This window comes from Doryrhamphus excisus, chromosome 6, assembly GCF_030265055.1.
Source record: "Doryrhamphus excisus isolate RoL2022-K1 chromosome 6, RoL_Dexc_1.0, whole genome shotgun sequence".
Taxonomy (NCBI): Eukaryota; Metazoa; Chordata; class Actinopteri; order Syngnathiformes; family Syngnathidae; genus Doryrhamphus; species Doryrhamphus excisus.
In genome coordinates this window covers 19,206,242-19,223,778 of record NC_080471.1, presented here as the reverse complement: position 1 = coordinate 19,223,778, position 17,537 = coordinate 19,206,242, and the positions used below count along the sequence as shown (strand labels likewise).

At 41.8% G+C, this 17,537-nt stretch overlaps 1 protein-coding gene and 1 long non-coding RNA gene across 2 annotated transcripts in view; one reads left to right on the top strand and one right to left on the bottom strand.

The window, feature by feature from the left end:
• The window catches only part of LOC131130709 (transcriptional enhancer factor TEF-1-like), a 41,589-nt gene extending 31,758 nt beyond the window's left edge, over positions 1 to 9,831 (bottom strand). The window contains exon 1 of the mRNA XM_058074558.1: positions 9,545 to 9,831. The gene's annotated coding sequence lies outside the window, so the exon portion shown is untranslated. The remainder of the gene's footprint in view (positions 1 to 9,544) is intronic.
• LOC131130712 (uncharacterized) overlaps positions 8,910 to 17,537 on the top strand; it is a 33,623-nt gene continuing 24,995 nt past the window's right edge. Inside the window, exon 1 of the long non-coding RNA XR_009130072.1 lies at positions 8,910 to 9,223. This is a non-coding gene — a long non-coding RNA (uncharacterized LOC131130712). The remainder of the gene's footprint in view (positions 9,224 to 17,537) is intronic.

The following is a 17,537-nucleotide window of genomic DNA, read 5'->3' as shown; positions in this document are numbered from 1 at the left end:
GTGGAGTTTGCATGTTCTCCCCGTGCATGCGTGGGTTTTCTCCGGGTACTCCGGTTTCCTCCCACATTCCAAAAACATGGTAGGTTAATTGGCGACTCTAAATTGTCCATAGGTATGAATGCGAGTGTGAATGGTTGTTTGTCTATATGTGCCCTGTGATTGGCTGGCGACCAGTCTGGGATGTACCCTGCCTTTCGCCCGAAGACAGCTGGGATAGGCTCCAGCACCCCCCGCGACCCTCGTGAGGAAAAGCGGTAGAAAATGAATGAATGAATGAATGTATCTTTGGGCTGAACGGTGGACGAGTGGTTTGCGTACAGGCCTCACATCTAGGAGACCCAAGTTCAATTCCACCCTCGGCCATCTCTGTGTGGAGTTTGCATGTTCTCCCCGTGCATGCGTGGGTTTTCTCCGGGTACTCCGGTTTCCTCCCACATTCCAAAAACATGCTAGGTTAATTGGCGACTCCAAATTGTCCATAGGTATGAATGTGAGTGTGAATGGTTGTTTGTCCCCCTCGACCTTTGTGAGGATAAGCAGTAGAAAATGAATGAATGAATGAACTACAAGAGAATCTCTATTGGGGTGGCAGACATGTGGTTTGTGACAGTAATTACGTGGTATTGGTATTTTCGTTAGAATGGACATTGAATGAAAATAGTTCAAAGTTGAGAAAATAATTTGTCAAATTCGCTCTGAAAACGTCGGGGATAAAAAAAAATGCACAGTTTACTAGAGTGGGGAAAAGCTCAACGCAAATGGCAAGCCACTCTGCCTTTTGTGTCAGGCGCCTTTATCGCATTTCAAAGCTCTAAATCTTCAGTGACACTTCAGCTCACTCCACACCAGCATCGAAGTGGAATTTACAATAAATCTGGCTGAGCAAAGGTATGTATGTAAGGAGGGAATGATGTCCATGTGTATGATGCGGCTCTTTGCAGCAACACAGTCAAAAATGTGGCTCTTCATCTCTGACTGGCTGACTTCCTCTGATCTATACAGTCGTCCCTAACCACTTTCAGGCTCTATTAGTATGTTACATTCAAAAGGACCTATTATGCTCATTTTAAGTGCTTTGTATTGAGTAGAGAGCAACTACACACGATAACCCGCAGAGAAAGCTTTCTAGATCTTCCAGATTCTGCACCTCTTTCTGCAGTGTTTCCATGGACTTCTGCTTCTGCTTCTAACCCATACGGTTTGTTTAATTTATTCCACCTTCGGCTCTCCTCTAGGTACGCCCACTCCGCTGGAATTGGTCACACTCCCAAGCGCTCCCGAGGACTTCCGGCTACATACTGGAGGTCTGTGTTTACTGTGTGCAGGCCATATAAAGGAGTCCGAATCGCATCGACATCAGTCAATGATGTTCATTCATTTATTCATTAATTTTCTAATGCTTATCTTCACGAGGGTCGCGGAGGGTGCTGGAGCCTATCCCAGCTGTCTTCGGGCGAGAAGCGGGGTACACCCTGGACTGGTCGCACAGCCAATCACAGGACACATATAGACAAACAACCATTCACACTCACATTCATACCTATGGACAATTTGGAGTCGGCAATGAACCTAGCATGTTTTTGGAATGTGGGAGGAAACCGGAGTCCCCGGAGAAAACCCACGCCTGCACAGGGAGAACATGGAAACTCCACACAGAGATGGCTGAGGGTGGAATCGAACTCAGGTCTCCTAGCTGTGTGGCCTGCACACTAGCCCCTCGTGCAGGTATTGCATCATGATGTATTGCATCAATAAATGTGAGGATTTTTGCATAATTGACTGACTTTTTATCACTTTTTTATCAAGTGTAGAAGGTAAAAAAAATAATTTGGGAAAAAATCTAAAATATTTCATAGAGCATGCCCATATTTAGCCTCCAGAAGATGCCATCTGATTTTCTTCCTATCTCATACATCTGACTCCTGAGACTCTTCTGTCTGTCCTCACATTTCAACCAGGTTCTGGGCCTCAATGTTCCTGTGTAATATTCCCATGAGGCATTCTGTTGCTAAGTAATTGCTTAAAAATTCACCTTGTTAGCGATGATTAGCTTGGCTTGCTAACAGCTAGTAGCAATTCTGCTCTTTTTTCCCTCATGAATCAGTACCTCATTACAGATGGTTTTCAGTCATGAGGGTATCAGCAAGCAAATCTGTGATTGTGATCGAGACCTAAGGTCAGTAAAAGCATCCGTACTAGATTCTTTATGTAGTACGGTTTTCCAATTTAATGAAAATACTAGTTTTTGTGGCCAACTTCCGGAATATCCGATATAGGCTTACTTTAACATGTTGCAAAAAAGTAAAATTAAATGTTTTGTTTACAGCATTTGAATTCTAGTAGTTTTTTACAAAGTGAAAACAACAAAAGCAACAAGTGATGCTTCTACTTGGGGTTCTGTCAAGTGTTTATCTTCCCTGCAGCACAAGAAGTCCTTTGTCAGGTGGGCATTGTGAACCGCAGCGTTGAATAACCCCGTCATTACCACACAAACAGTTATGAGAGATGCCCCCGTGCAACATCTGCCGAGCCATTTTACCGTTTGACGCCCCTGCACAACCTGCAGCTCCATTGTCCTAAAAACGTTCCACCTTTCAATATCCCATGTTTTGGTTGTCTTGTGTAAATTCCAAACCGGTAATTTTGTGGTGAGACGAGGCCTTTGAAGACCACTAACAACCTAGGATCATCCAGCATCTGGACAAACAGCCGACTATTCTCTACTGGTGGTTTAAACTGGACATTTTCCTTTCACCAGTTGGACATAGAGACGACACTCAGTAGTCTGGAAGGAATCAATCAACAGAGTAAGCTATTGCTGAGCTCGCACAGGCTCTATCATGGAAGCTCCTCCAGCTGGGAAAGTAAGCAAAATGGAGCTGAAATCCCTACTTCCTGTTCGCCTCCTACTGGGCTCAGGAAACAAGAGGTTGATTCAGGCGTCCCAGTGAGGAGTTAGTCACGCACATTCGTTTCATCTGCTGTCTGGAAGTTAGCAAAGCAACTGACTCGGGGCAATGTTAAGGCAGATAATGATTTAAATCCACAATGATTGAATAAATATGTACCTTATCTAATTGTCAAAACGAAAAGAGGTACTCTATTTTCTGTTAAATGTTAAATTGACAGCAATTATTGAGCAGTTAATTAAGTTATTAAGTCATAATAGCAAATTTGTTTAGCTATATCAAGTGCTTTATTCACTTAATAAGCACAACAGTCATTTCAACTTTAATAATATCACAAAATCAGTAAAACATACTTAGAATAAGTCATTAATTATTCAGGAGCTTTGAATCGTCGGTGACTTCGGCGCCAATAGAACATACAAAGCAAACAGCCAACAGAATAGCATTACAGATTAGAACACACACACACATAAAACATAAATAAACATGGGGAATTCTTAAGAGGCGATGGCCAATTAATCTGTGGCAGTCAAAATGAATGACTAATGTTAATTAATGTATAGAAAGTTTGTAAATTTTCAGTAAAAATGTGTCTGCATTCAAAGTGTTCAACTACCTTGATTGTTATTATGTCATTTCCAGCAAGACAGTATTTTTTTTCCCTTTGAAGCTGCCTCCGTGAATGCACCAATTAACATCCAATCAGATTTTAAGGACAAACAATGAATGTGTGGATTACATTTCTGTGCACTGACTAAATCCTGAATGCTACGTGAGAACTCTTGTTCTGCAGACGTCCGCTCATTTGCATATACAGCTTCACTTTTACCGACACTGTGTATTTCATATTCCAGGTATTCCTAAAAAAACACGTTTTTGATATCATGCCATTCACATTTTTAACTTACCTTTTAAACATTTTAAGAATTTTTTGTTTTTGTGTTACTACCCCAACCTTCCATAAGTGGGTCAAAAATGACCCGGTTAGGTTGTTTTCTTGAAATATCTTTGTAATTAAATTTTTTTATTATTTCATATTCCAGGTATTCCTAAAAAAACACGTTTTTGATATCATACCATTCACATTTTTAACTTACCTTTTATACATTTTAAGAATTTTTAGTTTTTGTGTTACTACCCCAACCTTCCATAAGTGGGGCAAAAATGACCCATATGCATTTTCTATGAAATCCAATAGGAACCTTTGATTCTTATCAACTTATCAACTCCTAATTATAATACTAAATATCATACAAGTGATTATTCCTAACCAAAATGGCAAAATTGGCATAAAAACACATTGATTCTAGTATGGGTCATTTTTGACCCACTTATGGAAGAGTGTAGGGTCCTGTCACTCATGCATCTAAGGGTTAAGAGAGGTGCCTGATCCTCCATATAGTTCCAATGATTGCTAGGTCAAAGTGTATACATGTATGAGGGAACTAGTTTCCAAATGCATAATCTATGTATTTTAAACAGCTCTTTAAAAAGTTGAACACAATCCAATTTTTTTTGCAGCCAAATTTATGCAATCATAAATGTACTGAGTGTCTTTTGTGCAAAATCATCCAAAAGATGCCAGCGTTGATATTGTGAAACTCGATTTTCCAAAGGGAGCCTAACAGAGGTGCATTGTGGGTCAAATTTCATTAGTGGCCATTGGAGACAGACTGAAAGACAGACGACTTACAGCAGAGGAGTGACAGGCTGCCGGAGCAGTCAAGACAAGCCACTACAGGCTCCGCTGGCCTCCTAGAGCCACAAACCACCCCCACCCCTTATCCCACCCAACCCTGGAGGATGCCTATTGTTCCCCCCTTCCCCTAAACAAAGCCTGCCAACCTCCCACACCATAACCCACCCTCTCTTTACTCCCCCCCACCTACTCCGGTTGCCCCTTGGTCCCCTTCAGAACTCAGCCCTCATTCTTTCAACATTGTTACTCTAATAAACTGGCTTTGCTGCTGTTTAAATTTAATTTTATATGCACTTTTGTTTTAAAATACAGTATTTATCCTCTTTCAAACCAGCAACCACAATGACAGCATACTAGGAGGCTCTTCCTGGAAAGCATAGCAAGAAAAGTATTATATTTTTGAAGTAAACAAGGTGATCATCCCAGATTTAAAGAGGACATGTTCTTTTTTTTTTAAATAAAGAGTCTCTAATTGGCACATCAGGGAACACCGGAGAGCACTTTGCTGCCAGAAATGTTAATACCCAGATTTACTGTATCACCTGTTGATTTGTGCTGACACAGAGCCGCACTGGGCACTAATTGAAAATGATTCCGCTCTAAGAGGGAGCTTTTAAAAAAGCAGGGCGGAATAAATCTGACGTCTTTAGAGGAAAATTGCAGAAGTCTGGATGCCAGATTTTTTGTCCTTGTGTCAAGCAATGAGACGACAGATGACACAAAAGGGAGGAAGGCGGCGAGCAGCTTGCAGCGAGCGACTCCACCATACTGACACCACATTGGTTTGGTACATGAACACACACACACACACACATAGAAGTACACACAGCGGTTGTGACTTGAGCACACAGCACACAGAGGCCATATGGTGCGTCCTCATCCACCGGCGCCTGTTGCTGCTGCAACAATAGACCTGCCTGGCCAGGACAGCAAGTGGCTAACACACACACATACACACACATACACACACACACCAAATGGTCGTTAGTCAGCCGGTCTGCATTGCTTAGTCCCGAAACAAACGCCTGGATTTGCATTCTGCGCCTCCCTTTATCGTCCTCCTCCCCTCTCTCGTACGCACACACACACACACACACACACACACTTCCATAGTCTACAGGTGCACACAGCACTCAAAACAGATGTCAACGGACTAAAGAGGGAGGGGGGGGGGGGGCACGAGGGGAGGCTGTTTGCCCAGGGTGATGAAAAGCTTTGTAAACTCCCAAGCCTGGATGCAGCAAAGACAATGACAGCTTACACACAATTACACTTTCATAACTAATGTATCAATTATTAGAGCACAGGAGATAAAAACGGTCCGTTGTTTATAAGTCATTGTGTGTACAAGTAAAGACCAAATGAAGTATTCCCATTAATAGGAATGTGTATCGTAATTTATTAACCAATGAAATTATTGCATTTTACGCATTCTGTTAATTGTGTTGTATTGTTTGCGTCTTGAAGCCATGAAGGTGCAATTTAATGGATTACTTGGCTGCAACCAGCAGAGGCTATTAGCCTATTAGTCAAAAAATATGCATACTTAAGCAAATTTAATGTATTTCTGGCCAAAACCGAGCATTAAAAATAGCTCAATTAACAACAATACAAAAATAAGACATTCAGAAGATGCATTCATATTTGATATGTATTCCACACTAGTCACTATTTATTTAGGTATTTTTTTTCTGTCTTTTGTGAATATTATATTGGGTAATATGAGTGTAAATGTGACTATAGGGGTGTTATTTCTTCCCAAGAGGGCTCTAATTGTAGCAAACAGTATTTAGAAGATCATAAACAGGTTTTCCATTAACTATGAAAATCTTCCATTTATGCCCTGTGCTGGAGCTTGGATAGGCTCCAGCACCCCCCCCCCCACCCTTGTGAGGAAAAGCGGTAGAAAATGAATGAATTAAGCAAATTTTACGTATTTCTGGCCAAAACCGAGCATAAAATTAGCTCAATTAACAACAATACAAAAATAAGACATTCAGAAGATGCATTCATTTTTGATATGTAGCATTCCACACTAGTCACTAGGTGTCAGTAATGTTACATCGCCATTGTACTCTTTTCTATTCCAACATGTATGAGTCTACATTATGTATTATTTAGGTCTTAACCATTTTATTTTCTGTCTTTTGTGAATATTATATTGGGTAATATGAGTGTAAAGGTGACTATAGGGGTGTTATTTTTTCCCCAAGAGGGCTCTAATTGTAGCAAACAGTATATAGAAGGTTATAAACAAGTTTTCTATTAACTATGAAAATCTTCCATTTATGCCCTGTGATTGGCTGGCGAATTTATAGATTTGAATATGGTTCTGAAAATAGCTCTTCAAAGCGTTAAAAATAATGCAACCAAAGTATTGCTGTTGCTGAATTTACTTTTTGATTACACAGCATGACTAACAATATTTTTTGACTTTTATAACAAATGTCTATGAGTCAGGTCCCTCATCCAATAAACGATAAAATTGGAAAATACTTTTAGGGTCGGACTAATCATTTAAGATGATTATTGATCAGTTTGTGGTGTGGCTTTTTTTTTAATTAAAAAACTAGTAATTTAAACATGACACAACTGCCCGGGCACAGTGAGGGGGAACTACCGCTGTACCTACGGAGCGCAAAGTGAAACTAACTTCACCAGCGTACATTGCATTACAATTCTCCATGGTCGTGTTGCGTTTTCTTCTTCTTGCAGGTAGCGGGAGTCAAGTGGCAACCAGATTTGAGGCACATTACCACATCTAACAAGTTAGTGTGTAGACCCATGTTACCAACGTGATACGGCAACCGGAGCAGCCCGATCTCGCGGGGGAAGCCATCTTCAAAAATACAGCGGATTCCTGAAGATCGGCCCAGGACATCCCTAATTTTTAACATGTTTTTTTTTTATATTTTGCAATATATATATATTTTTTTTAATATTTTGCAGCATTGCTTGGAGCGTTTGGATGTTCCTGTGCATATGTTCCTATCAGTCACAGTAAAAATAGCCCCTTTGCCACATTTTGGACACCCCTGATCACACATGAAGGCATCTTTTTATCGACTTTGAAGCACAAAAACATCTCTTTCATCATCGTCATCATGATCAGTTACACATATCACAGTCAGGTCATATCATCTTTTTTTTCACACTAGCGCCTCTGAATCGCAAGAGGTTGGCAGTGGTCATTTCAGCTTGTTTATCTACTGTATGTAGGGGAAAAGGATGCTACATGCTAATAGCTGTCACTTGCAGAAGGCATCAGTCTAACAGATTTACATTCACTTTCTGCAGGACTTCTGTGTTGTTTTCATGTGTGTTTCAATGATATCTGCTTTGGTCCTCGGAGAGGGGGGGGGGGGTGGACATCACCATTGTGATGGATTGCTTTGACTATTTTTATACACATGTTCTGCTACAAAATTGAATATTTTTTACTTATTTTATTACTTAATGTATAATTAAGAAATGTTTTTTTATGTTGTTATCTACCGCTATGTTTACTATCACTAACAACACACGTTTTGGGATTACAATAACGCCTTTTTAATACATTTCTACTCACCGGGGTCATGTCAAATACAGTATAAAAAGTGTCGTCTTCAAGAACAGTTAGGTTTTTATTGTATCCATACACTTTATGAATGAACTAGTTTCCATCCACATCATCATTGTGATGGATTGCTTTGACTATTTTTATACAAATGTTCTGCTACAAAATTGAATATTTTTTACTTAATGTACGATTAAGGATGTTGGATAGAAATGTTTTTTATGTTGTTATCGACTGCTATGTTTACTATCACTAACGACACACGTTTTGGGGTTACAATACACCTTTTTAATACATTTCTACTCACCGAGGTCATGTCAAATACAGTATAAAGTATGTGTCGTCTTCAAGAACAGATACAAAATTGAATATTTTTGATTTAATGTACAATTAAGGATGTTGGAGAGGAATGTTTTTTATGTTGTTTTTTTATCAGTTCACTTTTTCCTGTATGAATGATCTACTGCTATGTTTACTATCGCTAACGACACACGTTTTGGGATTACAGTAACACCTTTTTAATACATTTCTACTCACCGGGGTCATGTCAAATACATTATAAAAAGTGTCACCTTCAAGAACAGTTGGGTTTTTATTGTATCCATACACTTTATGAATGAGAGAACTGGTTTCCATTCATAAACTAGGTATTTTTATTCCAAACTTTAAAAAGTCAAACGCTATTGAAGGTGTTCATGTGTGTTTTCAACACAACACATTTAATTAGTGCATGTAAGTAAGCGTATGGAAGAACATTGTGCTGTAACATGTACTGTAGCTTTAAGGGGATAACTTTATGTGTACAATATGTCGACAAGATGACGGGCCAATTTGCATATCGGTGTTTCACCCTTCAGGTCTTTCTTGTATAGTAGTGTGTAATGTTTACGTGTGTGTGTGTGTTGGCTGTGGCCTATGTGGAGTGCTTGAGGCCTGCCTGCCTGCCTGCCTTCCTTCCACCCTCCTCCCTCCCTACCTCCCAGCCTGCCTGCCTGCCTACAGAGGAAGAGAAAAGCCGCCGATGCAACAAGTCCTCCATTGACTCCGCTTTGTTAAGCGGTATGTATGTTTTCATGCACTCTGCTTCTTCCGTCAATCAATCAGGATAACGCAAACGGATCAGGAAACAGTACTTCCATTTTGGTTGGAAAATGGTTTCTTTTCACGGTATCGTTCAACTAAAAGTGTAACGACAATCACTTATTGTTGTTGGTATTGTTATTTATACATGAAACACTCACGTTAATAGTCTATATTCATTTTCATTTGGACGAAAGTGTTTAAAAGCGGTAGTTAGTTAGCACTTAAAGGTAAAGCGTCCGGCGGTTTTACAAGCGAAAGAGAAGGAAAAGGGGGGTTGTTCCTGTTGGGAGAACTTACCTCGATTCATTCGCTTCTTTCTCGCTTAATTCCCACACTTTGGCGCCCACATGAGCCCTCGTGACATGTGGAAGTCTTCCGGCAACTGGAGAGTGTCCACTCGGCTTTGGTTTTTGATGGAGGACAGGACGCGCTGAGTGAGTAAAATACCCCGCTCTCTCCAAGGATGCGAAATATGCGCGGAATGGGAGCAGGAATGAAATGAACGCGGTGGACTGAGTTGAACGGGGCGGGGTGACTGGCGTCACCCTGGATGGATGAAATGGAGTGAGAGATGGGAGGATGGGTGGCAGAAAAGAAAGAGCTGAGCTGGGGAGGGGGGGAAGGGGGCCAGGCTGACTGGAGTGGAGCCTCACGGCAACAAAAGGAAAAGAGTGCAAACTCTTTTCTATAGGGAAAGAAAATAACTGCTAGCAGCTGACGGCAAATACACGCCGTTTAAGCACAAAAACACCGGAGAGTTGAAAATGAAACGTCGTGTGTATTTAGTCAGCCATTAAACTTAAAAGTAACAAAAAACACACAAAAATGTCAGTTTGTAATAGTGTTTTTAGCTATACTGTATTGGCTGTGATAACAGTCATTTTTATTTGCACTTTTAAATTAAGGCCACACTCAAAATTTTAAAACGATATCTGGTTATCTCAAATTCTTTATTCTTATTCTTTAAGATTATTATTATTTTTTGGATTGGGAAAAAAGTAGCATCCAGACTACATGACAGATGGAACCATGTGACACACCACACCATAGAAGAAGAAAGAACTGATGCACATACAAGTCTGTCTCTTCAGCTTTTCAAGGCTCCTCAAATTAATTACGAGAATGTCAACATCATCGTTTTTTAAAAAGTGGTGCATTTATTTTTCCATAGACAAGCCCGTGTTTTCAGATTTTCCCACTCTGGAAGCCATTTTCGGCTGCATGGCGGTTTCCTCTCACATTCCAAAAACATGCTAGGTTAATTAGCGACTCCAAATTGTCCATAGGTATGAATGTGAGTGTGAATGGTTATCCTCACGAAGGTCGCGGGGGTGCTGGAGCCTATCCCAGCTGTCTTCGGGTGAGAGGCAGGGTACACCCTGGACTGGTCGCCAGCCAATCACAGGGCACATATAGACAAACAACCATTCACACTCACACCTATGGACAATTAACCTAGCATGTTTTTGGAATGTGGGATGAGAACATGAAAACTCCACACAGAGACGGCCAAGAGTGGAATCGAACTCAGGTCTCCTAGCTGTGTGGCCTGCACGCTAACCACTCGTCTACCATGCAGCCGTGATATTAACCCATAAAGTATAAATTTACCACATTATGTATTCTAATACAATCAGATTGTATTATAAATGTATGTATTCCATCTGGTGTGTACATTATGTTCAAGTGCTACACAGCCTGCCAGTTACTGTAAAGAACTTACAATGAAATAAGTACTTATTTCTGTGCCGTGTGTCTATATGCGGCCCCAAACCACCACAGCAGGGAACCACTGCCCTAACCAGAAAATATTTAGTCTGTCTGTCACATCTTTGAATGCAGCAAGCAGCCGCTGCATAAAGGAGTTGTTGTTTACTACTAAGCCCTGCCTATCTCAGGTTTCATCCCCTCAGGCAAGGCTGGACTGTCATCTCCCTATAGGGAGTGGCTGTGACAGAAAACAAACACAGATATGCCAGGGTCACAGCCTGGAACACCCACTGAAACCCTACACCACGGCATACATACGACACACAGCACAGCAGCAGGCTACACTATTGCATTCCGTACTGCGCTGTTTGGAAGAAATATTCCCGCTTACACACATACCCGCGTACAGCTGAGCCACACGTGCACACATGTGTGTGGTGACACGTGCATCTCCTATCCCTTGACTCATAGCCATGCGGACACAAAGCAGGCCACTAAGATATTCAGCACAGTGACCTTAAGGTCACCGGTTTGACCTTAAATCTGACCTCACCTGGTTACTTAATGTTTTAGTAACAAACTTAACAAACCTCAAAGCTTAAACTGTTCATTGGAAGAGCAAAATGAAAGTGAAGGTTATTGCAAACCTGCCAACATGTAAGAATTTGTTGTAGTGACTCGTGAACGCTTCACTGCTCTCCATTTTGTTGCATTTGGTTTCAGTTTCTGGACACTTCTGTTTAATGCAAGGGTGGGCAAACTACGGCCCGGGGGCCCACATGAGGCCCAACAAGTGTTTGAATCCGGCCCGCCAGTTGCTTTCTAAGTATTTCAACTTTTAACATACAAACTGGCAACATGACTTGCAAGTCGGATGCAAGTCTTCATTCATTCATTTTCTACCGCTTTTCCTCACAAGGGTCGCGGGGGTGCTGGAGCCTATCCCAGCTGTCTTCAGGCTAGAGGCGGGGTACACCCTGGACTGGTCGCCAGCCAATCACAGGGCATATATAGACAAACAACCATTCACACAAAGTGTTCAGAAAATTAGAAAGTGGGTTTCGGCAGTAGTCTGGAAGTCCTCAGTAGCACTTGACTGTGACCAATCACAGCGGACTGGGTGTGCCCGGAGATGGGCCGTGAGTGGAATCAATTAAAACAGACTGTTTTGGAAAACAAAGGAAATACAGCTCGAATAGGTGCAGATTCTGGAAGATCTAGAAAGCTTTCTGTGTGTATTACCATGTGTAAGAATACATTTATAAAGAAACACTAGTGAAGTCAACATTGGCAGGATGTACAGTAAGTCTGCCTCAACAATAAAACTATATAATGTAAAACTATAATTATTCTCTGTATATTTTTTTGTTTACATACATTTTTAACTTTTTGGAACTAATTAATGACAAAAACCGAGGTACCACGGTGATTAATACAAGTAGACACGCGAACTGACTCAAATTTGATTCATGCTTTGTTGATACTTCAAGAATGCTGGATGCATCTGCAAATGAAACATAAGTCATTAAAAAAGCTCTTGAGATCATAAATTAATCAAGCTTTCATATTTAACAGAATGTTGGAAACTGGAGGAGAAATAAACTGGAAAAGTAAGGCATTCATAAGCGCTGTGGAGTCGTGTTCTTGTACTTCACTAAAACCTTGAGCTCTAGGACTGTGGAGGGCTTTATTATGTAGGATTATAACCTTCACTTAAGCACTTAGACATGTACAGTCCATGTACGTGTATTATACAAAATTCAGGGTAATTGTATTTGTCATAGTTGCGGCTGTAGTCTTGTCCTTCCAGTGGTAATGAAACATTTTTAGTATTAGCACACTTACGACTTTTTTATTCTCTGCACATTTCATCAGTTGCATGCAGTAATCATGGATGGTTTCATTGAAGAATTCCTTACAGGTTCAATAGCAGCCTAAGCCTCAAGGTCAAGTACGGCTTACCTGAGGACCTCAATTGTATACGTATGTATGTTACTATGTGAGACCTTTTGGGCTGAATGCAGGCATCAAAATGAGCCATATGAAACTGACAATAGTGAGATAATGAAGAGCTGCTGAATGCTCCATTAAGAAGCCTTCAGTTTGCTGTTGTTTACCAGCTGCAGTACCAACGCTTACTTGTTGCTTGTGGTCATCTGCAACTGTCAGAAAATTCTGGTAAGTTATTACATAAGTATGTCCAATCTTTGGGTGTTTGGATACTTTTTAACAGCTTTTTCCCTCCCTTAATTATCATTAATGATCAACATGTATTTGAATACCAATTCATTCATTTTCTACCGTTTATCCTCACGAGGGTCGTGCTGGAGCCTATCCCAGCTGTCTTCGGGTGAGAGGCGGGGTACACCCTGGACTGGTTGCCAGCCAATCACAGGGCACATATAGACAAACAACCATTCACACTCACATTCATACCTATGGACAATTTGGAGTCGCCAATTAACCTAGCATGTTTTTTTTTGGAATGTGGGAGGAAACCGGAGTACCCGGAGAAAACCCACGCATGCACGGGGAGAACATGCAAACTCCACACAGAGATGGCCGAGGGCGGTATTGAACTTGGGTCTCTTAAGTGTGAGGCCTGCATGCTAACTACTCGACCGCCATGTAGTCCTTGAATACCAATTAAAACAATTAAAATAAATGAATTACTTTAAACAGATACTTGGAATTTTTTGACATGACGTTGTATGACATCCCCATCAGCAGTGTAGTCCATCAACGGTAATTTACCCCCCGCCCACATCGTCCCCTGAGCAGAGTTCTGGTCAGATTTTGTTGATGTGGAAAATAGTTGGTGGGGCCACTTAACTCATTCCCAGAGGTGATGATGCAACTCCACAATAAAAGAAAACATGTTTGGTGCAGTTTTAAGCAGAAAATTCCCATTGAAATAAATGCTACATAGCAACCAGGAAGTGAAAAAGCATCTTGTCGTGTTGTGTGAAGGAGATTACGGATTGAAGGGAAATTTTAATGCGTGTAAAAAATTGTAAAAATTTCAAATAGTTCATGGTGTTATATTTGTAAAATCTAAAATATTTGTATGTAAATTAAATTATGTTGTGCCAACATTTTGGCACAATATTCTGTGTGCCAGGCTGCATGGTGACCAAGTGGTTCTCACACATGCCACAGCCAGGAGACCCGGGTTCGATTCCACTCTCGGCCATCTCTGTGTGGAGTTTGCATGTTCGTGGGTTTTCTCCGGGTACTCCGGTTTCCTCCCACATTCCAAAAACATGCTAGGTTAATTGGTGACTCTAAATTGTCCATAGGTATGAATGTGAGTGTGAATGGTTGTTTGTCTATATGTGCCCTGTGATTGGCTGGCGACCAGTCCAGGGTGTACCCCGCCTCTTGCCCATCGACAGCTGGGATAGGCTCCAGCATGCCCGCGACCTTCGTGTGGGTATGAAAAAAATAGGTCCAAATCACCAAAAATGGCCGCTACCAAGAGGGAGAGCTTTTGAAAACTGTCTGGGATTGAATGAGTTCAGTAAAGAGTTTGGCTTCTCATGCGTTCAAAAGAATAATACATTTCTATAAAAAAAAATTCCTCCTTGGAAAAAAAAAGATCGTTCTACGTTTTTTCTCCCTTCGTATCGCTGCCCGTTCAATGTTCTGTATGTGTTCCGTGGCGGTTAAAAAGACTGCGAGACTATCCCGTTGCAATGGCCGCCGCCCACACACCTCTTTTCCTGGACAAATACCATCTCAGTGAATCCTGCAAAGTGGAAAGTATTATAAAAGACGAGTACCACCAGTGGACCTGAAGGTCTACAAAGATTCTTCCAGCTTTTGTTCTCTTAAATGCTGCCTTTTACGGACAGTTCAGAGCAGCTCAGTCTGCTTCAGATTTCTGACATTTATTGAATGATAAAGCGCCATGCAGATGTGAAAGATAGCATTTACAGGATTGGCCTTCAGGCTGCATTTTCATGATGGCCATTGATTAAGCTGCTCGGAGGAGAAGATGGGACTGAATGAACTAGTCAAAAGAGGTCAGAAGATACCTCGCTCTTCTGCTGCGTCTCGGAGAGAACACTGCTGATCTAATCAGCTTTACCTTTCATGGCTTTATGTTCACCATCGGGGCTGCATTTTGTAAAGGGATCCGACCAAAATATTCTGGTCTGAAAGGTTTCAAACTGTAGAACATGTGTACTGGGGATTTGATCATTTAAAAAGATATGGCATGGATATGAAACTTGTTTACAACAGAAGTCATAATCACAGAAGCATTCATTCATTTTCTACCGCTTTTCCTCACGAGGGTCGCGGGGGGTGCTGGAGCCTATCCCAGCTGTCTTCGGGCGAGAGGCGGGGTACACCCTGGACTGGTCACCAGCCAATCACAGGGCACATATAGACAAACAACCATTCACACTCACATTCATGTTAAAAGTAGAAAGACTCAGAAAGCAACTGGCGGGCTGGATTCAAACGCTTGTTGTGCCTCATGTGGACCCCTGGGCCGCAGTTTCATTAAACTGAAGTGTCCAGAAACTGAAACCAAATGCAACAAAATGGAGAGCAGTGAAGCGTTCAAGAGTCACTACAACAAATTCTTACATGTTGCAGTTTCCAAAAAGCTCTCTCTCTCTGTAGCGGCCATTTTTGGTGATTTGGACCTATTTTTCTATACCCTCACGAGGGTCACGGGCATGCTGGAGCCTATCCCAGCAAGGGGTACAGCCAATCACAGGGCACATATAGACAAACAACCATTCACACTCACATTCATACCTATGGACAATTTGGAGTCGCCAATTAACCTAGCATGTTTTTGGAATGTGGGAGGAAACCGGAGTACCCGGAGAAAACCCACGCATGCACGGGGAGAACATGCAAACTCCACACAGAGATGGCCGAGGGTGGAATTGAACCCTGGTCTCCTAGCTGTGAGGTCTGCGCGCTAACCACTAGACCGCCGTGCTGCCTCACAGAAGCATTCATTCATTCATTTTCTACCTGGATGCTGCTGGAGCCTGGGGGTGCTGGAGCCTATCCCAGCTGTTTTCCGGCAACAGGCTGGGTACACCCTGGACTGGTCGCCAGCCAATCACAGGGCACATATAGACAAACAACCATTCACACTCACATTCATACCTATGGACAATTTGGAGTCGTCAAACATGCAAACTCCACACAGAGATGCCCGAGGGTGGAATTGAACCCTGGTCTCCTAGCTGTGAGGTCTGCGCGCTAACCACTAGACCGCCGTGCCACCTCACAGAAGCATAAATGCTGTAAATTAAATTGAAATAGTATCTTTTTTATCATCTCAATACAGAGCTTTTAAAGCTAAATCTGACAGCATTCAGCAACACATTGAAATGCTTGGGAGACCTTGTACAAAGTAATGAGTCTACTGAATGACTTGGCAGCTTATTCAGATACAATGGAGATATAAGTAGTTTAAACAGATCATGAAAAGTGCCCGGGAGAGGATATGAAAGAAGATTATAAGCGTATTCCAATGACAAGGTCTTACTTTTAACGCCCACAAACCGATGAATGGCAGCACATTGGCTGCGTTCAACTCGTTTTATGCAGCCTGTTTAACAAAATCATTGCCATCCTTAGAACGAGTTTGCGCCATTTGTCACAAACGTGGGTGGTTGTGTAGTAAAATAATGCTTTGAAGTCAACCCAGGAGACAATAATGAGTGTCCACTCTTAGGCAGCCACAAATGGAACATAATGGGATATTTTCTCTATGACAGACCCATAAAGTGGATATGTATCCTGTGATGACGTCTTCCTGTGACTTCCGATGAACCTGTTGGTCAATTGGTCAATCAGAAGCTGCATTTGGGTGCAACATGAGAATCATGATCATATGCCAATAGGTTACTTTAGCGTCAAATGTTTAGATTCCGATCATAATTCATGGTTGCCAATACAATATTGGTTCATTTAGTACAATATGATTCAAAACAACGCTGCACAGTGGCCGAGTGGTTAGCATGCAGGCATCACAATTAGGAAACCTAATTTTCAATTCCACCAATGTGAGGAGTTTGCATGTTCTCTCAGTGCATGCGTGGGTTTTCTCCGGGTACTCCGGTTTCCTCCCACATTCCAAAAACATGCTAGGTTAATTGGCGACTCCAAATTGTTCATAGGTATGAATGTGAGTGTGAATGGTTGTTTGTCTATATGTGCCCTGTGATTGGCTGGCGACCAGTCCAGGGTGTACCCCGCCTCTCGGCCGAAGACAGCTGGGATAGGCTCCAGCACCCACCGCGGCCCTTGTGAGGATAAGCGATAGAAAATGAATGAATGATTCAAAACAAGGCTGCACGGCGAACGAGTGGTTAGCGCGCAGGCATCACAACTAGGAAACCAGAGTTCAATTCCACCCTCGGCCATCTCTGTGTGGAGTTTGCATGTTCTCCCCGTGCATGCGTGGGTTTTCTCCGGGTACTCCGGTTTCCTCCCACATTCCAAAAACATGCTAGGTTAATTGGCCACTCCAAATATGTATATCATTATATTGACAGTTACTATGGTACCGATTATGTCATTGTATGGTCATATCACCTCGTACTTC